Source organism: Hakea prostrata, chromosome 3 (genome assembly GCF_041222555.1).
Source record: "Hakea prostrata isolate BN-2017 chromosome 3, UWA_Hpros_2, whole genome shotgun sequence".
Classification (NCBI taxonomy): Eukaryota; Viridiplantae; Streptophyta; class Magnoliopsida; order Proteales; family Proteaceae; genus Hakea; species Hakea prostrata.
This window is the reverse complement of record NC_142602.1, coordinates 16,766,434-16,787,244: the sequence shown is the minus strand read 5'-3', so window position 1 is coordinate 16,787,244 and position 20,811 is coordinate 16,766,434. Positions and strand designations below refer to the sequence as shown.

The 20,811-nt window shown below is 39.7% G+C and overlaps 1 pseudogene across 1 annotated transcript; it reads left to right on the top strand.

Moving 5' to 3' along the window:
- The first annotated feature begins 1,568 nt into the window (after positions 1-1,568).
- LOC149021237 (putative ion channel SYM8) lies at positions 1,569-18,024 on the top strand (annotated as a pseudogene). Its single transcript, XR_016172305.1, has 12 exons — positions 1,569-1,921; positions 2,008-2,076; positions 2,165-2,791; positions 8,660-8,842; positions 8,954-9,013; positions 9,109-9,312; positions 10,384-10,632; positions 13,218-13,316; positions 14,599-14,793; positions 15,207-15,299; positions 15,699-15,965; positions 17,386-18,024. The product of XR_016172305.1 is annotated as a putative ion channel SYM8 (transcript).
- Positions 18,025-20,811: the final 2,787 nt, after the last annotated feature.

Below are 20,811 nucleotides of genomic sequence, written 5' to 3'. Positions count from 1 at the left end.
CTTATGTGGGTTCCACTCCCTAGCATATTATAGTTAAGGATGTCAATATGGTATCGAATCCGTTTAACCGTACCAAACCGCGCCGCTTAAAACCACACCATTTCAAATTCGGTATGATTTGTATCGAAACCATTTTTTGGAATTTTGTACGGTACGGTTTCGGTTTTAAATGGTATACTATCGGTATATACCATATACCGTACTAAATTACTGAATTCCGATACCGTACCGAATATTGTTTTTGTACCGTCTTGAAGGTTAGTCTTTTGTAATTCTATTTTAAAGTTTAGGCCCTACTAAGTTATTACAATAAGAATATGACAAGACACTAGATTACTTCTCTTTGTCCAGCCCTTTGCCCTTTATATGTCTTCTACATCATGCACAACAAGAAGGAGCTTGCTCCGAGGAATTTGAATTCTAGAAGTGAATCTAGGTTGGTTGAACAACTTCAAAGATTTGATTGAAGCCTACTATGGTATCATTCTATCTTGACCCATTTAAACTTTAAAAGTTGATCATCAAGTTATTGATTAAGATCAAGCACGAAGGCACAAAAAACAACACGATAACATAGGTGCATCCATTGACCAGATCAAGTTCCCAACAAGTTGCCTAACCAACACAATTTACTCCATTGCAAATTGCTTGCAACCATGCTCTTCCAAAGATTGTTTATATGATATACAAGTTTCTTTTCAAATTTATATTTATTCTTTAATTACAAAATAGAAAACATGAGCCTTGAATCCCTTGATGTCATACATGGAACGTAAGCAACTAATCACTACCTCCGTCGAATGGATTAAATGATCAATTTATTGAATCACAAAAAGAAACATGGAGACCACTTCTCGTAAGATGGATCTTTGTTTAATGACAAAAAGAATTGGTTTCATACTTTCATACCGTAACAAAACCGAATCGTATACCAAACCGTGCCATTTTTTAACACCGTTTTTATACCATATCATTTTTTAAAATACCGTTTTCATACCGTAATGTATAAAATATGTATGATAAAGTTTCGGTATGAGATTTTCAAATTCAATACCGTACTATACCATACCAAATTACTGGTATTGTACCGAATCAACACCCTTAATTATAGTAGCCCATTGTTGTCACTTAAGGACGAGCCAATTTAGAAAGAAGAATGTGAAGATAGCATAATCCTCTATCTATACGGATAAAGGATTTTAATTTGGTTGACTGTATACACCCTGGTGTGAGTATTTGACTTTGACCGAGTCTGAATCAAAATATGATGGCCCATGACTGCCCACCAGCTCCCACAAGTCCCAATGAGAATAACCCACGTGGACTAATCAAATACATTGCTGGATCCCACTCATCATCTACTTTAGTATCCGTTTTCGCTTTTGTCCGAGGATCTCTTTTGTATCTCTGCATCTCTCTCTCCTCTGGGTGTACTGCATTTTTGACAAAAAAAAAACATTTTCTTGGGACTCATGGTTTCATCTTCTTCTTCGTCCTTTTTTCCAAATCAGATGATTCTTTGAAGCTAGAGATTTAGCTGCAGATCAAGGTTCAGGCTCAGTGTCTCTCTCGCCACAATCACAATGTCTAATAGTAGTGGAGATTCAAACTCAAATCCTCAAGCTCCAAGCTGTTGTCTTCCTCGGCTAATCGAGCCTTTGACTTACGAAGGTCCTCTGACGGCGATCGCGATCCGTTTAGTAAACGAAAGGGCGGAATATTTAATCAAAGTCGAGCTAAGCTTGCTTCACATACCTTGCCTTATCGTCGAGGTTTCTGTCGTTCGGTCTCAGATGCGGGAACTCCACCGAAGCTGACTCAGTCTCCGAGATACTCTTCGCCTAGATCTTACTCACCGTTCACTGCATCTCCTCGTAGAAGCTCCCGTCAACATAGCAGCAGCTCGTTGGCATTTCGTTCGGTAAGTACCTGAGATTTTTCCGCTTGATATTTCTTGTAAAAGCTTTGAGCTCCACTTTTTAATTCATCTTTGGGTTTGTGCTGCAGCTCATAGCCATTTGTTCAGTGACGTTTATCTATGCAGTTTCTCTGCGAACCCAAATCACAGGCCTCCAGGTGCACCCCTTGCCTCTATAACCAATCTTTATTTTAAAATTTGCATACGGTGTGTGAAAGCTAAGGTTTGATTTGCTTTGTTCGCCAGGGAGAGATTACTCGACTTCATAGTGGGAGTGGGAACAGGGATGTTGGTCTTGATAACATAAAGAATTTGCCGCATGAAGTTACGAGTTTATTTTCATATTCTAATGGTGATGCCGTTAGAACTCTTGTTTTGTATACTGTGGTGTTAATGGTTATCGCATCATTTGTTTTGTTCAAATATCTCGACTATCTTCCTCAACTAATCAGGATTGCAAGAGGGTCAAGGAATAATGAAGAAGAAGTTTCCTTGAAGAAGAGAATTGCATATAGAGTGGACGTGTTTTTCTCTGTCTATCCATATGCAAAGTTGATCGCATTTCTTTTTGCGACTGTACTGCTTATTGCATTTGGGGGACTGGCATTGTATGCTGTAGGTGATTGCACCTTCTGGGAGGCTTTATGGCTTTCATGGACTTTTGTCGCAGATTCAGGAACTCATACAGATACCGTTGCCATTGGTCAAAGGATTGTCTCCGTTTCAATAAGTTCTGGAGGAATGCTGGTCTTTGCAATGATGCTCGGCCTAGTATCTGATGCAATCTCAAAGAAGGTTGATTCACTGCGGAAGGGGAAAAGCGAAGTCATTGAGAGAAACCACATACTGATTCTTGGGTGGAGTGACAAGTTGGTAAATTAATCAATATTACTTTGGAGTTGATGAACCATGCATTTTCATATTGTAGATAACATTAAAAAAATTTCTATTGATGATTTTGTTGTTGCAAGATAAGAAAGGAACTGAGAAAAAGAAAAAGGAAGAAAAGGAAAGTCATACTTGTGTTACGTTTTTACTATCATAATCTCCGTCATTACAATTTCTTGAATCATGGTAATTGTTATTGACTGATACCATTGTTTTGTGTTACGGTCAAACCCCTGAACCGAAGCAGACCACTTGAACCGAACCAAGGGCTCAAGCTTGGTCCAAGATAGTCCAACTCAATCGTGATGCTTCTCGGAGGAGATGCCAGTTGAGGAGTCCAGAATCGTGCATCACGGTGACACACAGCTGTCATCATGTGACTTCTTGAAAGAAGCAGAGACGGACAGAGATTTGATGCATATGTCAAATTCCAACATTTAATTTAGCATTGAATACACTGAGTTTCATTAAATGTGCATGGATAGCCCAGAAGTTTCTCATTCGCCGAAAGTCTCCCTCGAGTACTGTGTACTGCTGTTTTGTCCCCCCAATTGAAGAATGGCGTCACATCAAGATCAACTTAACATTGATCTCCAATCATTATTCTCCTGCATAAACTCCTGAATGACATTATCTTCTTCATTCCCTTGGGCATTTATTCTTCAAGGGGAGTCTCTGGTTTTCTTACTTGAACTGACTTAATTATTGGAGGTAGCTTCCCGTCCTCAAAGGCGGCCCACTCTCACCATTGTTTTGGTCTCAGAAACTAGACTTGGACCAGGAGCGAGCCAAGGAATCCCAAGCACATTTTCACAATAACATTTAGGGTTGTTTGTGGGAAACGCTAACAAAAAAGTTCAGTAACTTTCCCCTTGTCTGAATCTTTCGGATAACCAAAGGATGGCTGAAGATAACTCAGGTGATGGAGTTTCTAAGTCTCAGGAAAACCCCCGTCCCAGGAGGAAGGGGGCCAACCGAAGAGATGGAGCCTCAAGAGATACGCAAGCCCTTTCGGGGCATGAGCATCAAAAAATTATCCTTAAGTTACCCATTGATCCCGCTCCCCAAGGGGCAACTCATACATCTAATCCAAATCCTGTCCCACAAGTTGACATACATCAAAAAATGCTCGAGATGATCAGTTCCCTCTACTCAATGATGAGCCAATGGGGTCAAGGCTAACCTTCCTCTGTTCCTCTTACGCTTGCTGTGCCCGGAATAGCGAATCCCTCCCCTGTCAATCTCGATGATAGGGCATGAAGTGAATCCGCTTCCCGCCCGACGGATGAGGCGTAAGGACAAAGGCAAGGCCAAAGCCAAGGCCACGGGGGGAGGTGCAAATAGATTTGTCTTTGATAGACTAGGAAGCCAGGGAGACAGACTCTCCTTTCCTGGAGCTGTAGCAAACTTGCCTCAAGCTTCAAAACCCAGGAAACCATTGAAGGAACGCGTGGCTAAGTCGAAGGGACCCCTACTAATGACAGGGTCTCTAAGACTTTGGCATCTGTACGCGATGAAAGCATGTACCTAGAGGTCCAGGACATGAATGAACGACTCTTTCAACTGGACAAAAAGGTCCCTGACGAGGTCCAACTGATATTAAGCCAGGATCCTTTTGTGCCAGAAATCATGGCGGAACCCCTGCTAGTTGGTTTCCATACCCCTACCTTCACACCTTATAGGGACTATAGATCCCATGGCACACATCAGTCACTTCACTTCTATCATGACTATGTGCGGGGGAGGAGACCCCATCAAGTGCAGATGCTTTCCAGCGTCGTTAATTGGACCAGCCACCACATGGTTCTCTAGGCTACCCAAACATTCTATCCACAACTTTACGGAGCTGGGATATGCCTTTGTGGCCAGATTCAAAAGTGGGATCAAGAAGGACAAAACGGAAGACAACATGCTAGCCCTTAAGCAGGGACGTTCAAAGTCTATCAGAGAGTTCATTTCTCGCTTCAATAACATCTCCATCATGATCAAGGATCTTGATGACAAGGTAGCTTTCACTGCCTTTAAGAGAGGTGTGACTAGCGAAAAGCTGAACACCTCTATTGTGGAAAAGAAGCCCAAGACTCTAGTGGAGCTGCTGAACCTAGGGTATGAGATGGCTACGATAGAAGAAGTTCTCGAAGCAAACCGAAGCCACTACAAAGAGCAAGATAGGCCAGCCATCAGAAAGGCCCCTGAATCCAGCTCTAGAGCACGCTTCTCAAAAATGGGCTCAAGACCCAGGTAAGAGTGGCGTGGCAAGCAAGTGATAGAGGACGACGAGGAAGCATTCACTCCTCTAAATAAATCACGATTTGCAGTTCTCATGCAAATCTGAGACTCAGGAGAATTAGGGTTATTGAAAACCCCTGGAAGACTGCATGCAATAGGGCTAACATGGTAGAGTACTGCCAATACCACAAAGACAGGGTATGATGTCGTATGTTGAAAGTGGACATTGAAAAGTTGATCGCCAGAGGGCATCTAAATCAGCATGTGAAGGCCACTCACAGTCTTGAGGCCTCACCTTTGCCAAGAAGGCGCAGCAAAACCCCTCCTCTGAACAGATCAGAGCCACTTGGCAGGAAGGATGGTCACTTGGGCTATTGAGCTGAGTGAACATCAGGTTGACTTTCAGCCGAGAATTGGAATAAAGGGGTAGGCGTTAGCAGACTATGTGGTTGAGTCTACTGCTGGATGGAGTACCAGAGAAGATCAAGAGGCATCCACTGAAATGTGGATTCTCTTCGTTGATGGAGCTAGCAACACCGCGGGAAGTGGAACGGGTCTAGTGTTGGAAAGTCCCAATGGCTTTGTTATCAACTATGCCTTGCGCCTCACCTTCTCGACGACGAATAATGTAGCTGAATATGAGGCATCATTGGCAGGACTCCGCTTGGCGGCGTCTCTGTGTGTCAAAATTTTTGAAGATACACAATGACTCTCAGTTGATAGTGAGCCAAGTCAAGGGTGTCTATGAGGCCATAGAAGGAAAAATTGCCCAATACCTTGCCAAGGCAAATGGGTTAAAGGCCAACTTCAATTAGTGTGAATTTATTCAAATCCCCAGCTAGGAAAATGTGAATGCTGGCATCTTGGCCAAGCTAGCCTCTGCTGGCATTGAGGATATAGAAGCTTCAGTTGATTAAGAGATCCTTCATGAACCAAGTATTGATGCTTGGGAAATAATTGAGATCGAGGAAGCAGAACCTTCCTAGGTGGATGAATTGATTGCTTACTTAAAGTATGACCAACTTCCAGAGGATCAAGCTCACTCTCACATCGTTAAGAGGAGAGCATCAAAATTCACTCTGATAGAAGGAACAATATACAAGCGTTCTGTGGAAGGGCCACTACTGAAGAGCTTAGGTCCTACAGACGCCCAGTATGCGTTGGCAGAAGTTCATGAAGGAATCTGTGGAGCTCACATGGGTGCAAGAGTGCTGGCTTTCAAAATCTTAAGACAAGGGATCTTTTGGCCAACTATGGTGAAGGATGCTTAGGACTACGTTCGCCATTGCGAACCATGTCAACTTCACTCTTCAGTATAGAGGGTCCCTGCAGTTCCCTTGGTCTCAATTCTTAGTCGAATACCTTTTGCCAGATGGGGAATGGATATCTTGGGACCATTTCCACCTGCATCAGGGGGAAGAAAATTCTTGATAGTTGCCATTGACTACTTCACCAAGTGGGTAGAAACCGAAGCAGTTGCAACCATAACAGAGAAGCAGATGGAAAAGTTCACCCTCAACAAAATCATATACAGATTTGGCTTGCCCAAGATACTGCTGACTGACAATGGAACTCAATTTGATAACCTTGCATTCAAGGAGTTTTGCTAGACTTGTCATATTGACTTCAGAAGGGCTGCAGTTGCGTATCCCCAATGCAATGGCCAAGTAGAGGTTATCAATCGCACTTTACTAGATGGCATCAAAAGACGGTTGGAGGAAAGTCACAAACAATGGGTAGAGGAGCTGCATCACGTTCTTTGGGCTTATAGGACATCATCAAGAACACCAGTGGGGGAGACTCCTTTCAAATTGTCCTATGGCACTGAAGCACTAGTTCCTGTAGAAGTGTTAGCATGATCACTGAGGTCAACACACTTTGATGAAGTAGCAAATGAAGAAGGGCTACAGGCAAATTTGGAATTCATTGATGAAGTTCGAGAAGTGGCTTATCAGAAGAAAGTAGCAAAGTATTATAACTCCAGAGTTAGAAGTAATACTTTTCGGCAAGGAGATCTGATCCTCCGACAAGCTGATGTCTCAACTCCGAGACAAAGGAATAAGTGTCCCCTAGATAGGAAGGTCCCTACCTTGTGGTGCGTGAACTCCAACCTGAAACTTACAAACTCAAGGACATGGAGACTGATAGAGAGCTTGCTCACGCGTGGAATGCTGTACATTTGAGGAAGTTCTACCAATGAATGAGACATGTCATTACACAAGTAAGAGTTACCAACTTGTACAAATAGCTAAGTACTTGGTTATTTCTTTGGTGATTTCTTGGGCCAGTTGTATACACTCATTGGGGAGAACACCTATGCTGGAAACTCCTCCCGAGAACCAACACTTAGCCATTTTCAGAGAAATTTTGTTGGAATATACAGTTCTCGAGAGCCTATACTTAATAATATTTTGTAAACAAAATGATGTGAGCTCATCATGAATGCAAAAGTTACTAAGAAATGAGTCAGGAAGTGGTGAATCAAAATGTTTTTCATTGACGGCAACCCCAAGGTACCTACAAAAAAAAAAAAAAAAAAAAAAAGCCTCACAAGAAGAAAGAGTACAAACACAACTGAGGAATGGCATCACATCAAGATTAACTTACCACTGATCTCTTGATTCACCTGTGAGATCACCAGTTGTCTTGGGAACCATGCGTATCAACTTGTTTTGCAAGCCTCACCACCAGACCATCTCCACCATTCATCTTAGTCATCTTCATCGTAGGGCTACGGTGAATCGATCATCAGTTTAGGTATGGACCAGCTGCATATATAACCTCACTATACACGAGTAACGGTGAGATGACTTGAATACTCCAACTATTATTCTCTTGCATTAACTCATGAAGAACATTATTTTCTTCATTCCCTTGGGCATTTATTCCTCAAGGGGAGTATCTGATTTTCTTACATGAACTGACTTAATCATTGGAGGTGGCTTTCAATCCCCAGAGATGGCCCACTCTCACCATTGTTTTGGTCTTAGAAGCTCGGCGAATCCCGTCTATATTAATTATATAAAAAGCGTGCGTCTTGAGGATATAGTTGTGATGCGGGCAAGCTGCTCGGATGAACCGCATTTCCAAAAAAAAAAAAGTTCTTGAGTGCTGATCTCACTAATGCCCCAATTTTTCAACCCTCTTTTTTCTTTGTCAATTTGTATTATTGTTTAGGTTTGAACACAGTGTGTCCTTGCACACCTTCACTCCTTCGCGCTTCTTCTTCTTCTTCTTCTTTTTAAGGTTGAACGAGAACCACAAACATATAGAGGAAACCAAATCTTGTTCAATCTTTTGTGCCGACTGCATATATTCTTTTCCCCCTTGATACATCTGCACCTTTCTTCCAGTTTCTGGACAACCCTTCGTTCATAATAGATTTACATAAATATGATTCATAAAAAAGTTCACACAATAAATAAGTGGAGGAAACTAGCAGAAGCTCTGGGGCAGTTAGGTTTCCACTTCTGTAAAGAAACAGTCCAATAATCATTTTTGCCCTTGATTTTATTCCTCTGTTGGTCCTCATTCGACTAACTGATTTCATTTGTCATAGTTCCTGGGTATTTTATTTATTTATTTATTCTTGGGTCCCTTCTGCTGACTTGCATTCTTTTTCAGGATTCACTTCTAAAGCAGCTTGCCATAGCTAACAAAAGTATAGGAGGTGATGTAGTTGTAGTGCTTGCTGAAAGAGAAAAAGAAGAAATGGAAACAGATATATCAAAGCTGGAATTTGATTTCATGGGGACCTCTGTCATTTGCAGAAGTGGATCTCCTCTCATTTTGGCTGACTTGAAAAAGGTATGCTAGAGCTATCCATGGTTTACCATTTTTATATTCTACTCTCTTAATTCTCGTCTTCACTTGATTAGTGCAGAACTCTTGACTTTTGTGGTTTATTCTTGACTATAGGTTTCAGTTTCAAAGGCACGAGCTATAATTGTATTGGCATCTGATGAAAATGCAGAGCAGGTTGCAATTTCATCAACAGCGTAACACCATGTGACTTTTCAGAATGAATTTCTAACAAGTTATAATTCTTAAATTTTACTATGTTTTCTTGTCAGAGTGACTCACGTGCTTTGAGAGTTGTATTGAGTCTGACTGGAGTGAAGGAAGGTTTGAGGGGTCATATTGTTGTAGAGATCAGTGATCTTGATAATGAACCTTTAGTAAAGCTTGTTGGTGGGGAACTCGTTGAAACAGTTGTTGCACATGATGTGATTGGACGGCTGATGATCCAGTGCGCTCTCCAACCTGGGCTTGCACAGGTTAGTTAAACAGCTAGCTTCAATGGTAGATATCATAAATTGTGGTCATTGAGGGATAATTAAATGTCATGATTGCTTATTGTTCCTTGACTGTATGACTCTCTTGTGTATGTTCTGTTTTCTCGTTTTGAGTTCTTGATCATGTTCATCCTAGTCTTACTATTAATTTTGTGGTGCCACTCAAATTTGAGGATTTCATCAAGGTAACAACTATTAAATTCTTTGGAAAAAAAAAAAAAGGATTTCCCACTTTGGAAAGTATTAGGGTTTTGAGATTAATTGTACTTAAGTATGTAAATGAACTCAAACTTAGTTTACTCTTATCCCATATTCCCAACTAAATGGGATCAGCTATATGCATCATTTTTATCTAATCAGCTCCATTCATAGTGTTACTAACTAGTCTTAATCTTTAAATGTCTTTCCTCTACATATCTAGAATCCAAGGACATCTTTAGCCTACCTTTGGCTGATTTATATCCCTCAAACTTGAGTTGAACCACTCCTCCCTGTTGGAGCATTTCAAAGGCCTTTGTCGTACATCCTTGCATTTTCAAACTATTGTCTTGCAATATCGTTTATAGGTGGTATTCCCAAATTAACTCGAATTTGTAAATTTATCTTCTCTCACTCATCCATATCAACTTCCTTATCCATATTTTATACAAACTTCTTATAAATTGTGTCATTCTCTTATGGAATATATGATCTACAAGATTTTAGTACCTATTTAGAGGGCTGGCCTTAGTGCGATGGTGAGGTTGTTCCATTGCGGCCTGGTGGTCCCAGATTTGAGTCTAGAAGCAGCCTCTTAGCAAAGTAGGGGTAATGCTGTGTACAATTGCCCTCCGCTGTGTATTGGCGGGAGCCGTACGTATTTTTTTCTTCGTTTCTTACATTATTTTAGTCCCTATTTATAATAAAACTTAATCTGGATGCTTATTATATGCAGTCCAACTCAAGAGCAATGAGGATGGTGGATGAATATTCATCAGATTATAGAGTTATTGAGGCACTTTTGTTTTTGCTTGGCAATGCTTAGTGATTGATGAGTTTATTCCTTCTGCGCAGATTTGGGAAGATATCTTAGGATTTGAGAATGCTGAGTTCTATATCAAAAGATGGCCTCAGTTAGATGGTCTCCGATTTGAAGACATACTGATGTCATTTGCCGATGCTGTACCTTGTGGAGTGAAGGTTGCTGCCATGGGTGGCGAGATCATTTTAAATCCAGATGATGATTATGTGTTAGAAGAAGGAGATGAAGTCCTTGTTATAGCGGAAGATGATGATACTTATAAACCAGGCCCATTACCAGAGGTCTGTTTTTCTTGTCATCATATGTCGCATAAGTGTCATTTTAGTTTCCCAAACAATTAAGTTGTTTTCTGCAACAATGCAAATTTAAATTCAAAAGGCCCTGGCAATAAAAGCATGCACAAACACATGCTTATTCTTAGAGACCGAGCAGAGTCTAATGAAAGTTATCACTGAAAATCGGGAGCACTATCTTTTGGCTTCTAGGTGCAGTAGTTTAATTGCTGACTGCAGTAGCACGCATTTTGTGAGCACCCTACTTGAATAAGGGCTGCTTTTCTTGTGTCCTTTTTTTTAAGAACGTTTATAAATTGATGCAGGAGGATTTAATCAAGAAGTAAGAAGCCCCTTTGACGTCTCTTTGTCTGCAAAGAATTCTTTGATGAAAATCATTTGCCTGTCCCTGCCTAAACTATACAATTTTTTTTAAGATGTCTATGTTCTGTTGTTCATGGTAATATGTGTTAATTTGCAAAAATTGCATCCACTTCCTTAGGCTAAAACAATCAATACTTGTAGTTATGGCCATGGAACACAGTAAAATACTACATCATTGTACATGACTCTGTGATTTGTTTCTACAACCTAGAAATCAAATGTAAAAAGACACACTTACAGAATTACGGTGATTGAATACTAGGGAAAACAACAAAACAGAATTTGATAGGAATAAGAAATCCTGGTATCCAACTTCCTGATAGAGCTTGAAATCAGGTTGCACAAGACTTAACATTCTGCTGAATATTTGCTCCAGGATTCAGAATGAGGCAAAGGGTTGGATCTGCACCATCCATATGAAGAACCAAAAACAGTGACCAACCAATAAAAGCAAAAGCTCTTGATCCGATAATCAGATGAAAGCCACTTGTGAATTCTGATTGAATGTCCCCCTGAAAGAGTTGAATCTCTCAAAATATGAGTCCGGTCGACGGAATGATTGGTTGGAACTGCAGATTAAATGTGGAACTAGAGTTGAAGAGAATTCGGGAAATGTAAGATTACGTTAACTTTGCAGAAAACTGAGAAAAGACTTGGTTAATTAGCAGAAGGCATATCACTGGCAATAACAGAAACACTCTAAGTCAGAAATCAAAGTTTCAAAGCAGTACAGGATTCAGTTGCTGAAGAACTACTGCAAGAAGAAAAGAGGGGTATAATCTGGAGTGGTACTAGGTGATGGGGTTCAATCATTGAGTCTGCAAGTTATTATCGCACTCATGGATTTTAGCAAGAAGATTCTATCTGTGATCAGATCTGATCTTAGATCTAATGGTTAGATCTAGATATAATGTCTGATATGGCTGATTCTGAATCTATACTTAATGGCTAGAATAATGGAAGGAATGATTCATTACAATTGTAAGATTATAACTAGAATAGAAGGCAAATAGAATGCTGCCTTGTTGCGTAGCTCCTGTGCCCCACACAGGAAAGCTTAAAGTTACAGCACTACCCCTTGTTGAATAATAATAATAATAACTACAGGAAAAAGAAAAAAGAAAAGCACATCTAGGTTGATGCCCCTCCATGTGCTTGAGAAGGAGGTAAGTAGTTGATGGGGGAACCGATGAGAGGAAGGAGAATTATTTCCTAGAAAATATATTGGATCTGAAACTGTGGAAAGGACACTATCAACTAAAAAGTGAAAAGGTAAATAGGATGAGAACAATAAGTAGATGAGAAAAGGTAGGGAGCAGCCATCCATGGGGTTGAGAGGGGAAATGAGATTAAAAAAAAAAGAAAAAAAATGAATAAGAGAAAGAAGAACAAAAAGGAGTAGAAGTGACAAGAACTCAATAAGTAAGGGGGAAGAAAGAAAATCCCTTAACCAAAACCAATGGGGAAGAGAAGAGCTTCAGCCATCACTTGTGAGAGCCAGATAAACTCATTCTATTCCATTTTTGTGTTTTCCCTAGGGGGTGGTTTCTTGATTGCCTTCCTTTTTTTTTCTTCCTGCCAAAGTCAGTTTTATTAAATTAAGGGAAAAAGAACGCTGGACAACAAATAAGGGATACTGCAACAATAGTCTTCAATTGCATGAGAAGAATGACCTAAACTTTAAACAAATCTACGTATTGGTATCCAAGCCTTATCCCTATCTAACTTTGACTTAATTGATCTTGGCCATTTCTCCACGTTTGCTGATGTTTGTTCTTTTTCTCAGAAACTGCTTAGACCTAAAATTTAAACAAATCTTCGTACTGGTATCCAAGCCTTATCCCTATCTAACTCTGACTTAATTGATCTTGGCCATTTCTCCATGTTTGCTGATGTTTGTTCTTTTGCACAGAAACTGCTAAGAAGTTTGCCACTGAATTGGCATCCCTGAAACAGTCAGGGTCTCCACTTTGTTGATGTTCTACTTTGCATTAGATAGCTTGACAGTTGGGGATTCCACTGATGTTCTACTTTACATCACCATACATTGAAACACATGAGCTTTAGTTTGTTGCCATTTGTTCCCTCTTTGTCCACTAGAAAAGAGGACCAAAATATCTTTTCTTTATGTTTTATGGTTATGAAATACCTTTTAAAATCCCTGATCTATCGGTCAATGTATTATGATTCACTCCATGTTCCTGCTGTAGGTACACAGGGGCTTTTTCCCTAACACGTTCTGTCCTTCAAAATTTCCGGAGAAGATACTATTTTGTGGATGGCGCCGTGACATTCATGATATGATAATGGTAATTTAATTTAAAAAATTTTGTTCCTCATATGTAAGTTTGCAATAGATATCTGGTGCACCACAAATGATTATCTTTCAAACTCTAGGTTCCTAATCACTGTGATATTTTCCAGTTTCATAATGTGACTGTGGACTTGTAGTTAGCTACTTTTGTACAAAGCATTCTAGTTCAACTTGCTAAGTTTTTCCCTATTCATAAATGCTTGGACTTGGTGGTACTCTTCATGGTCTTCAGCATTGTTCTCATCAGAAAGTTGTGGATGTTGCAACTAGGAGACTGTTTATTTTGATGTGAAATGAGTGGGTACGTAATAAAGAAAGTATAATATCCGTTGAAGGGTTTGTATCTTAGAATGTATCAAAGAAAATACAGATGTTCACAGCAGAGCCCACTATACTATGTCCATTTTCTATAAGACAATATAAAAAGGGAGTACCCAATGCCCAAGACTCCTGCCACTACAGAATCTGGGGAGGGTCATAATGTATGACTGTATGCAGCCTTACCCCTGTTTTTGTAGAGGTTGTTCCCAAATTTGAACCTGTGAACTTTTGTGAGCTGTGGGTCACAATTGAGTGACGTTACCATTGCTAAAAGGCCTGCCTGCTCCATCTATAAGATAATATAGAGGTAGTAATATCCTCTTTATTTTACTTCAAGGTCCACGAATTGAACATCAAAATGAATGGATCCAGGGAAATATCTCTAGGTTGAATTTTTTATGGGATTATTTCTTTCAATCTGAACACCCCCCCCCCCCCAAAAAAAAAAAAAAAAAATAAATAAAAACAAAAATAAAAGAGTACCCTAACTAGTGTTAAAATGTGGGATAGGATCAGTTAGCCAACCAAAGTAATTAGAGGGAGGCTTAGTTACAGTTAGCCAACCGAAGTAATTAGGGGGAGGCTTAGTTAAGTCAAAGTAATTAGTTGTGGAAACTGCCTAATTGTCGAAGCTTAGTTATATCTTGTGTTCTAAGTAAGCTTCTAAGGAATTAAGAATATACTGGCTTGCCAAACTTTGAAAGGTTTTTGTATGACATGAAGTTCAGTAACCTTAACCTTATTACCTGCTTCAGAAGAAAGTGAGAAAATTGGCAGCTTCTATATTTGCAGGTTCTGTTATTTGGTTTACTACATAAATTGTCGTACCTTTTTTCTTTTGGTTGGTCTTTGCATTAATATCTGTGGTGTAGTGCCTCAGACACTGAAATATTCTTGATTATGTTGCTGGTTGAATTTTCGTTTTTTTAATTTCTTTTAAAAAAAAAATTTCTTAGGTCCTAGAGTCATTCTCAGCTGCGGGTTCAGAACTATGGATGTTTAATGAGGTTCCAGAGAAGGAAAGGCTGCGCAAATTTTCTGATGCTGGGTTTGATCTTAAAGAATTGGAGAAGATCAAGCTCGTGCACAGGATAGGAAATGCTGTCATCCGGCGGCATTTGGAGAGTCTTCCAGTAGAGACATTTGACGCTGTAAGTATGCATTGCCTCTTGTAGACGATGGTGAACTGTTGAAGTTTTGTTCCCTGTTTATTGTTTTAACTCCTCATTTCCATGAAATGTTGTTATTTGGTTTTAATGGCCAATTCTACTAGTTTTTTATTTTTGTAAATTGTTTGGTGATCAATAATCTACTTTTACAGTAAGTCATGGTTACTTTTCAGTACTTTTTGACTCTTTAATTTTAAAGTGAAATCTAGTTTTTATACTAATCCTAACTCTACAGCATCTAGTATGTCATAAATTTTTTACCCTATATGTGCTCTGGGTTACAACCTTTTCGGGGATTGTGCGTGTAGGTGGGAAGGGGGTCAAGCAGTGCTCTCTTGATGAGTTTTCCATTAAATGTTTCCCCCATCAATTGAATACTAACCCTAAGGAGACAGATTTTAATTCTCGCAGATGAATCTCTGGAGGACTCAAATGTGCTTTCTGACTCACGATGTCTGTCTACTCTTCTTCTGATCCGTGATATTCAGGTAACTCTATATTGTTCAATGTTGACCTGATTCAGGAATTTGTGTTGTTGACTTGTAAATATGAAGCTAAGTTAGTGAACCCTGCTTGTTATTCCAGAAGCTGTTGACTAGTGAAAACAATCTTAGAAGTTGCTCCTAGCAACATAAATCTGGAATTTGAATTAAGATAATTTTGCAGTTACTTGTTGGATTTTGGACGACAAATGGAAATGGAGGTTAAAGAAACACAGATATTCTAATGATCACCCCTCCAAAAATAGGGAAAGTTTGATTTCCACATTCACCACCAGTTGCTTGCTGTATAAACGATTAACCCTGCAGATAAATCTAGGCATTGATGATCTGTTTTGAATCTTTTGTCAATAACAGCTAATTGCCTACTTCTTTTCATGCATTCAGTCCAAGCGTCTTCCAGATCGAGATGCAAAACCACCTCCTCCACGTCATTCTGAATTCTCTTACAGCTCTTGGATCAGCGAAGTGCAGCAAGCTTCAGACTCATCAATAATTATTAGTGAGATCCTTGATTCAAGGACTAGAAACCTGGTCTCTGTCTCAAGAATTAGTGATTATGTGTTGTCGAATGAACTAGTGAGTATGGCACTAGCAATGGTCACTGAAGACAAGCAAATCAATCGGGTACTCGAGGAACTCTTTTCTGCAAAGGTACTTCATGTCCATGTGCAAACTTCTATCAAGTTATGAATATACTGAATTGGTGATGATTTTGGGAGAGGACACAACCCTGAGTCAGTTAAACATACCCGAATTCCCTGGGCAGTCAACCACTGCCGACTAGGGCAAAAGAGAAACAAGAACTGAAAAGGAATTTGGAAAGAAATACATATGAGAAAAGAACACAAAGAAGGAGAAATTTTTATTACGTCGTTACTTAAAAGGGCGAATCTGGTGCTAAAGGCGCATAAGGGGAGTCTGGAAGGGAGACTTTTCTATGCAGCCTTAACCCAGCAATTTTTGCTGAGAAGCTGTTTCATTACCTTGACCTCAGGCTACAATTGTGGTCTAGCAACCATTGCACCAAGGCCCGCCACTTTTGCTATATTTACTCTAGGGAGAACATTTTACCTACACCATATGCTGGTGTAAGTCATCTACTACCAATGCCAATAAAATGGTGGGTGTATCCAACTTAGCGTGCAACTAGTTATTTTGTAAGCATTCAAATTAGTAATATAATGTATTTAGCTTCAGGGATGAAAATAGCATAGTTAAACACCTGGATGGACCAGTTGGGTCAAGAAAGGTGCTACTAGAAATGGTAGGCTTCTGGTTACCCCTTTTTAGGTTTCAATATCAGCACTGAGAATGGTGGTAAACCAGGAACAACTCAACTGTGACCCAGTAGGTTGTCTGGGAGATGGACGTCTCTTCCTTATGATGAAATATATGAATCAAATACAGGGAACTGCGCGGGGCAGGGGGGGGGGGATGAAGGCACTTACCCTGGCAGTAGAAAGAGTTTTGCCAGTGTGATTGCAATTAGCAATAAATTCTATGCTTTCTGAACCAGTCGCAACAAAGCGCTAAAATTTGGTGTTAGAATATGGAATATATTTCTATCGGCTGAAAGTCTGGTCAACCTCTAAACTTGTCTCGTGTTTGTCTTTTCTAGGCAGATCAACTGAAAGGACATGGAATTTAAGGATTGCTAGACTGTTTATTATTCAAAAAGATTATTTCCAGTAGCACTTCAATTTGTTATTTATTTGTTCATTCTCCCTAACATGCAACGGAAAAATGGTATACCCGGTGCATAAGGCTCCCACCATTGCTGGTGAGTGTGGGGAGGATCATAATGTGAAAAACCTTACCTCAGCTTTAGCAGAGAGTCTGTTTCCAGAATTTCAGGAAAACTGGTCACCATGCTTTGACTTGAAAAATAACAAAAACTGGAAATAGGCCCACACCTCTCCACCTGAACAGCTGAAACCCTTTAGGTTTTTGTTTGAGATTGCTTGGGAATTCTCAGATTTTACCAATGGGTCTATTTGCTGTATTGGAGGTGGTTTGTACTATGATGGTGGAACATACTTGTATTTGATGTATGAATGTTTTGTCTCCACAGGGTAATGAGATGTTTATCAGACCAGCAGAATTCTATCTGTTTGAGCAGGAAGAGTTGTGCTTCTATGATATAATGAAGAGAGGTCGACAAAAGCATGAAATTGTGATTGGTTATCGCCTAGCAACAGAAGAACGTGCCATTATCAACCCTCCACATAAATCACTGCCGCGAAGATGGTCCCATGAGGATGTTATTGTTGTCATTGCACCAGGAAAATGAAGAGGATAGCAACATCTTTGCTCGCTATTCGATTTTCCTTGAATTGGCAGCTTCAGAGCTATTTATATTGCCACCCATTCTGCCACTTCTTCCTGTGGCTTGCATCTCTGCTACTATTCAACCGTCTCTTGGTGCATACCTGCTCATTGGGTATGGGAGCAAACTGGTTTTAAATTATAACCTGGAATGGAGTGCTGGGTTTTGAATCAATACGTGAGCAGCCTCTGCAATTGATTAATAAAATCTATGGAAACAGAAATTGTTGCCGCTGTAGAAGAAAACTTTTCAGTGGAAGTTGTAGCTAGCCCTCTTTGGTGCCTCCCTGTGCACCTGTGGTCTAATTTTTGTTCTTATTCATACTTATGTAGCTAGTTGCAGAGCTTAGGTTGAATGAAATAATGAGGAAACGATTTAGATACCTCAATTAATGTGCGTGAACCAATGATTTATATAGGCTTTATCTTTCCTTTCCAACCGCTGGATTCATCTGTATCTTCCCTTGGTGGCGGTTCTATCTTAGGGTTTTACCAATCTTTTCATTGATTAGGACAGTTACCTTAATTAGTATGATCGCCTACCTCATGCCAGTTGTAGTTACTTGTTATAACTTAATCACATATCCTGAATTTGTTAGGATCGCGTTTATCTCCATAAATGTAGAGTTCCTTCATTCTCTTGTAACTGATGGGTTCCAACCCAAAACTAGTCCCAACTGCGAATGAGCCGCTCCCGACCGGAATCTATGACCCAACTGTGGTTAAACCCAGTTCAGTGCTGTTTTATCCACATCAGGTACAAAGGAAAGACTACCCATGTTGGCACATTCCAGTGGTTTCGATGCCAATACAGCTACAGGTCACCGGGGAGACATATCTAAAAACAAAATCTCCCCCAAAAATTGTGTACGTTTGAGCCATTCATTTGTAGAATTTTCTTTGGTTTATTGAAAGCAGCAGCATGGATCATGGTTATATTATGAGTAGAATGAGCAGCAAGGATCATGTATGTTGGAAGTGTCTCCATCAAAACCTGTTATCAAGATTTAAACTGTCTAGTTAATTCAACTGTTTGATATGATTTATTATATTTATCCAAAAATTGATTCTGATTTGGTCAGATTATACAACATCATGGCATGTAGGTTACTGTGAGGTGATTTGAATTAAAATCCTTGTTGGTATTTTATGATGATCAGTTCTCTGTCTCCAATTTATTATTTGCCATAACCCTTAAGATGATATCCATTGGGTTGGGACCTTTATGAGAAAGATGTGATCTTACATCAAAATCATGATATTGATCCACATGGTTTGATTTGGAAATTTATTGGTGAACGAACGACTCCATATCATCATCAATATTCAAAATGGTTTTAAGGAAGTAAGTTGAGATAAAGAAGGAAATCTAATCAACTTAAGTCTCTTTTCAATCAATATTTGAGCCTACATGAACTTGAGTCTAACATAGGAGTTGTGCTTTAAGAGGGGCTAGATCTTGTGGAGTTGGGTTTTTTTTGTTGAAGGGGTTTTCTCTTTTGCAGGTTTCCCTCTCTGCAAAGCCATGAAACCTCTACTCATTGAAGAAAGCTTGAAAGGGCCAGCCATGATCTTCATTGTCTTATTGCAAAACAGTTCCCCATCTGATAAAGATCTCTTTTTTTGGTAAGATGATAAAGATCTCTAGTATCTAACTCAGATATACTGTCTTCTATGTGGGGACCTTTTGATAAAGCCTAGATTTTACAGCTTCAAAAGCAGAAGAATTGCTACCATTGCCCTGTATGTTCTGCAGCGCGTACTCTGGCATCCAACCCATGAACTTCAAAGCTCAGATCTGTTGGATTAACCACAGCACTAAGCTGGTTTGAGCAAGATATTGCCTGTACAGCAAAAACAAGCTTGACAAGATTCCAATAGAACCACATGGTTGAGCCACGAGCCACATGGTGGAGAATAAAGCCAAAAGATACTTGTAAACGTATTCTGATTGGTTCAGAACTTGGGAGAAGAGGTTAAGTCTTTTCATTTTTATAGTTGTATATGATATATGATCTGGTGGTCCCAATATGGGATACTACTAACCTGACTTCCTATGACTTTCTGTATATTTGATAGATACTTTAAATGTTTCACACTGTATAATATGATTTTCGTGTTCAAGTTTCTGTGAGAATAACTTTATGATAAGGGTTACTTTGTGGTAGGGCAAATGCTTGTAAAAGCTCCTTTTGAATCCAACATAAAAGATGATTACCTCCTACCAAAAGGAGTCAGTTATCTTGAAAAGAAGAACATGAAGATTAAAACTGGGCCTCAATAAAGTATTTTGATGAACTAATATGCGTTTGATTATAAGAAAAATTAGGAACTCCTTCTAATCCTATCAATCCCTGCATAATAAGTCTGATGTTATATTTAACCTCCGTGCTCACAATATTTGTACAGACATTGAGCAATTTACGAGTTGGGATTCTCTACTCACGAGGGTGGAAGAGTATATTTCCCTCCCATTCCTCCATCATATGTTTAAGAAGGGTAGGTGAAGTCTACCTCTAGTACACCTTACCTGTGCTCAAATGTGAGCCTCCCGTTTAAATGTGCGGTATACCCTCATTAACTTTACCCATCATCAAGAATCATCCAACCACCACCAGTACCTTAACCGCAAGTCATCATTCGTACACCATCAAAAGAAATTCGACCACTTCAACCCAAGCCACCACTCGGCCCTCACCAGGAACCCAAGCCCCACCCCCACCCCTAAAGTATTACCAGAGTCAGGCTCAAATCAATGCAGCATTAAGATCAGTGCAAATCTATGCCAGGCCACCCATGCCAAAATAGTCACAACCAAAAGCTAGTCAAGGAGAGCTGGAACGGCCCGTTGTAATCGAGACAAGGAAGGAAATTTTCTAGGAGACATGAGCAAAGTCCCAGCAACAAGGAAGGAAATTTTGAGACAGATATAGAATGTGGAGTTTGGATCACTTTCCGATCAGGATATGTTTTTTTGACGCTTTTTCACCACACAATAATTGTGAAACTCACCTAAAAAATCTCAAAATTTCGATGGATTTTATATGGGTCCCACCCCTTACATGTGGTTCAAAAATATTATAGACTTATGGTAGCTCATTGTTGTCCCTTAAGCCCTTAAAGGAGAGTTGATTCCGACTGAAGAATGAAAAGGTAGCATAATCCTTTATCC